We start from the raw sequence: 5,171 nt of genomic DNA on the forward strand, positions 1-5,171 counted from the left end.
TTAGCACAGCTTTCATTGCGTCCCATAAGTTTGCATGTTGCACCTTCATTTTCATTAAATTCTAAGAAGTCTTTAATTCTTTCTTTATTTCTTCCTTGACCAGGTTATCATTGAGTAGAGCATTGTCAATTTCCACATGTGTATTTTATTGTTATTAACACCAGCTTAGCCGGTGGTCCGATGTCACCTATGGGATTATTTTATCTTTCGTACCTGATGAGGCCTGCTTTTTGACCAATTATATGGTCAATTTTGGAGAAAGTACCATGAGGAGCTGAGAAGAATGTATATCCTTGCTTTAGAACCCAAAAACCAACCATTTGCCTCATGACTTCTTTAGTCTGTCCAACCTCTGTTTAATTTCGTTTCAATCTGTCCAATACTTGATGAGAGTAAGAAATTCCACAATACTGTGTGAAGTAACGTGTTTTGAGCTTTAGTAAGGTTTCTTATTACATAGGTGCCCTTGTATTTGGGGCATAGATATTTCGGATTGAGAGTTCATCTGGTGATTTTTCCTTGATAGAATACAAAGTGCCCTTCCTATTCTTTTTGATGACTTTAGTTGAAAAATTGATTTTATCTGACACAGAAATGGCTAATCCAGCTTGCTTCTCCCACCATTGCTTGAAAGTTGTTTCCCAGCCTTCACCTAGGCAAACAGTCTTTGTCCCTGAGGTGCTACCTATAGGCAGCAGAATAAATCCCTGCTAAATATCCAGCTTACACCTATGTCTTCCTCATTGGGGACAGAGCCATTGATGTTGAGAGACACACATTGTGATTATTTCTCTCATTCATATTTGACATGAGGTTATGTTTGTGTGCTTTTCTCTCTTTTGTGTTTGCTGCCAATATGATTGTTAGTTTCTTGCTTCTTTCTAGGTATAGCTGGCCTCCTTAAGTGTTGCTTCTACCATTTGATTATCTCTGTAGTGCGCTGGATTTTGTAGAAAGATGTATTGTGTAAATTTGGTTTTGTCATGGAAACACCTTTGGTATCTCCATCGATGTTATTTGTGAGTTTTGCTGGATACAGTAACCTGGGCTGGCATTTGTGTTCTTCTTAGGGTCTGTCAGGACATCTAGTCCAGGATCTCTCTGGCTCTTCGTAGTTTCTGCTAAAAGTTCTGGTGTGATTCTGATAGGTCTGCCTTTATATGTTACTCGACCTTTTTCTCCTTACTTGCTTTTAATATTCTTTTGCGTATTTTGTGCAGTTTGTATTTGACTATTATGTGGACGGAGGTGCTTCTTTTCTGGTCCAATCTATTTGGAGTTCTGTAGGCTTCTTGTATGCCTATGGGTATCTCTAGGTTAGGGAAGTTTTCTTCTATGATTTTGTTGAAGATATTTACTGGTCCTTTGAACTGGGAGTCTTCACTCTCTTCTATACCTATTATCCTTAGGTTTGATCTTCTCATTGAGTCCTGGATTTCCTGTATGTTTTGGACCAGTAGCTTTTTTTGCTTTACATTATCTTTGACAGTAGAGTCAATGATTTCTATGGAATCTTCTGCTCCTGAGATTCTCTCTTCCATCTCTTGTATTCTGTTGGTGAAGCTTGTATCTACAGCTCGTCTCTCTTCTTTTGGTTTTCTATACTCGTGGGTTAGCTTCCATGTGTTCTTTTCTGATCTGCTTTATTTCCATAATTCTTCACCTATTGATTGTCATTTTCCTGGAATTCTTCTAGGGATGTGACTCCTCTCTATGGGCTTCTTACTTGTTTATTGTGTTTTCCTGGAATTTTCAGGGATGCATTCCTCTCTGTAGGCTTCTACTTGTTCTCTAAGGAGCTCTTTCACGCCTTCTCTTGGAAGTCCTCCAGTGCATCATGCATCAGATATGATTTTGAAAATCTAGATCTTTGCTTTTCTGGTGTGTTTGGACATTCCATGTTTGCTTGGTGGAGAATTGGGCCCCATGATGCCATGCAGTCTTGGTCTTCTGTCTGTTGTTGGGTTCCTGTGTCGCCTCTCGCCATCAGATTATCTCTGGTGTTACTTTTGTTCTGCTATTTCTGACAGTGGCTAGACTGTCCTATAAGCCTGTGTGTGAGGAGTGCTGTAGACCTGTTTTCCTGTTTTCTTTCAGCCAGTTATGGGGACAGAGTGTTCTGCTTTCGTGTATGCAGTAGTGCTTTTCTCTACAGGTCTTCAGCTGTTCCTGTGGGTCTGTGTCTTGAGTTCACCAGGCAGGTCACTCGCAGCAGAAAAGTTGGTCTTACCTGTGGTCCCGAGGCCTAGCTCGCTCGCTGGGTGCTGCCTATGTGTTCTTCTGGAGCAGCAACTAGGGAAGATCTGTCTGCTTTCCAGAGCTCAGGCACCAGTTCCAGGTGATGGCCTCTGTGAGTTTTCCTCTCTGGTATCAGCGATCGTGTGCAGAGTGCAGTCTTTCTGGTTTCCTGGTGGCGTGTCTTGACTCTGAAAGGTTTAGCTCTCCCTCCCACGGGATTTGGGGTGCAGAGAACTTGTTTGATCGGTCTGTGTCCTTCCAGGTTCGGCGGTGCCTCATGGCAGTGCTCCTGCTGCTCCTGGGCTCCTCCTCCCACGGGAGCCCAGGAGGCCGTGTACAGTGCTCCTCCTGGGCCAGGGATGTGCAGGTGTGCGCAGTGTTGGTGGTCTTCCGCTCTGCAGCCCCAGGAGTGCCCACCTGACCACGCGCGGGTGAGGTCTCTCTCCCACGGGTTTCGAGCAGAGAGCTGCTGCAGGCTGGATCCGCAGGTGGGACTCCCTGCAAACACAGGAGTCTGTCCTAGAGGAATTGCCCTCAGTGTCCCGAGATCACCAGGCCGCTGGGTGCAGGAATGTTGGTCTTACCTGTGGTCCCGAGGCTCAAGTTCTCACAGGGAAGCGCCCACGGGCTCTCTGCGGTGGCAGCAACCGGAAGATCTTAGCCATTCTGACTGGTGTTAAGTAGAATCTCAGGGGTGTTTTGATTTGCATTTACCTGATGATTAAGGATGTTGAACATTTCTTTAGGTGCTTCTCGGCCATTTGAGATTCTTCAGGCGAACTTTCTTTCTTTAGCTCTGTACCCCATTTTTAATAGGGTTATTTGGTTTTCTGGAATCTAATTTCTTAAGTTCTATGTATCTATTGAATATTAGCCCTCTATCAGAAGCCAGGTTGGTAAAGATCTTTTCCCAACCATATTGCCATATTGTCCTGATGACAGTGTCCTTTGCCTTACAGAAGCTTTTCAATTTATTGAGGTTCCATTTGTCTATAGTTGATCATAGAACCTGGGCCATTAGTGTTCTGTTCAGGAATTTTTCCCCGTGCCAATGTCTTCTATGCTTTTTTTCCCATTTTTTTCTCATCTAATAGACTCAATATAACTGATTTTATGTGGAGGTTCTTGATCCACTTGGATTTGAGCTTTGTACAAGGAAGTAAAAATGGATCAATTTGCATTCTTCTACATGCAGACCACCAGTTAAGCCAGCACCATTTGTGGAATATGCTGTCTCCACCGGATGGTTTTGGCTTCTTTGTCAAAGTGCAGGTGACCATAGGCATGTGGGTTTAATTCTGGGTCTTCAGTTCTATTTCACTGATATATCTGTCGGATTCTGTATCAATTCCATGCAGTTTTTATCACTATTGCTCTGTAATACAGCTTGAAGTCAGGGATGGGGATTCCACCAGTCCTCTTATTGTTGAGGATAGTTTTCGCTATCCTGCGTTTTGGTTATTCCAAATGAACTTGAGAATTGCAAATTTCTTGTATTTTAAGAAATATATTTACAACCTATTGAATCTAATTAATATTGCCTTGTATTCATAATTACAGGAAAATTAAAATATCATAAACATGTTTTCAAGTTCCTTGCAAAACTACCCATTCATAAAGAGAACTAATGATTTTAAACATGAAATAAATCTTACTCAATTTATAATAAAAATTTTAACAAGCATATTTTACTTTATTTTGGTCTTTTGAACAAGGTCCTGATTAGCAGCCCAAGATGTATCAACCCATACTATTCTTGGGACAGACTTGAACCCAACAGGTATTTCTGCTACACGGCGCTCAAGCAGTTCTATCCCAGAAGGAAGAGTTTAATAACAGTTATTTTCAATGTGCTAAAGATAGAAACAGAACGGGACAAAATACCAATGAAGCACATTTAATGAAGACCGATATTACCTATCAAGCAAAAGAACATATTACTTGGGAGGCAGGCAGGATCACACTGTAGTTTGAGCTATAGTGATCAACATAGTGAGACCTTTCCAAAAAGGAGGAGATGGGTAACAAAAAGAAGGTATACAAATGTATACCACATATATGTGTATACCATAAAGTGATATTAGCGAACCAAGTTAGGAAGGAAACCACAGTTATCTAATATTTAAGTAAGAAAGATATGGACAGGGTGTGAAGTTGTCTCAAAGGATTCTAATCCATCGAAAGCTCAGACCTAGGTCCTCTCACAATTGTCCTGTTGTCACTTAGATTTGAAAGATAGAATCTGGACATCTGCATCTGCATCAGTGGCACTTTGGGTGAAGGCTGTCTTAAATAAAAGGTCATACTGTTGAGGAGCATATCCAGTTTTACAGCGGTGAAGGTTTCAGTTGTGGGCTGAGAAAAGTATTCCAATCCTGGGTCTTAGATGGGCTTTACTGCTATGAACAGACACCACGACAATGGCAAGTCTTATAAGGCGGCATTTCCCTGGGCTCCCACAGCCTCAGAGATTCAGGCCATTGTCATCAAGGCAAGGACATGGTAATATCCAGGCAGCTGGAGCCTGAAATTCACATCTTCATCTGAACAGCTACAGAATACTGGCTTCAGATAGCTAGGAGTAGCTTTAGGCCACAGTGACACCTCTCTGAGCCATTCCCCGTGCGAAGTATAGACAAACCATCACATCCATGTCACACGACACTAAAAAAAGAAGGAGGAAAGAAGAAGGAAGAAGGAGGAAGGAGGAGGAAGAGGAAGAAAAGAAGGAAGGAATAAGGAAGAATACCCTTCATTTCTAACTAACATAATTACATAATGTTTAAATTTCCTCTTACACTCTATCTCTTCATCATTCCCACAAAAAGTGAGAGTCAGCCTTATTTATACAATTGTGTCCACTTTTAAAGACAAAAATAGAATGTTTTAGTCCAAGCATAAAGTCATATCACTGCACCTTAGCGTCCATTCTA

Source organism: Rattus rattus, chromosome 6, assembly GCF_011064425.1.
Source record: "Rattus rattus isolate New Zealand chromosome 6, Rrattus_CSIRO_v1, whole genome shotgun sequence".
Taxonomy (NCBI): Eukaryota; Metazoa; Chordata; class Mammalia; order Rodentia; family Muridae; genus Rattus; species Rattus rattus.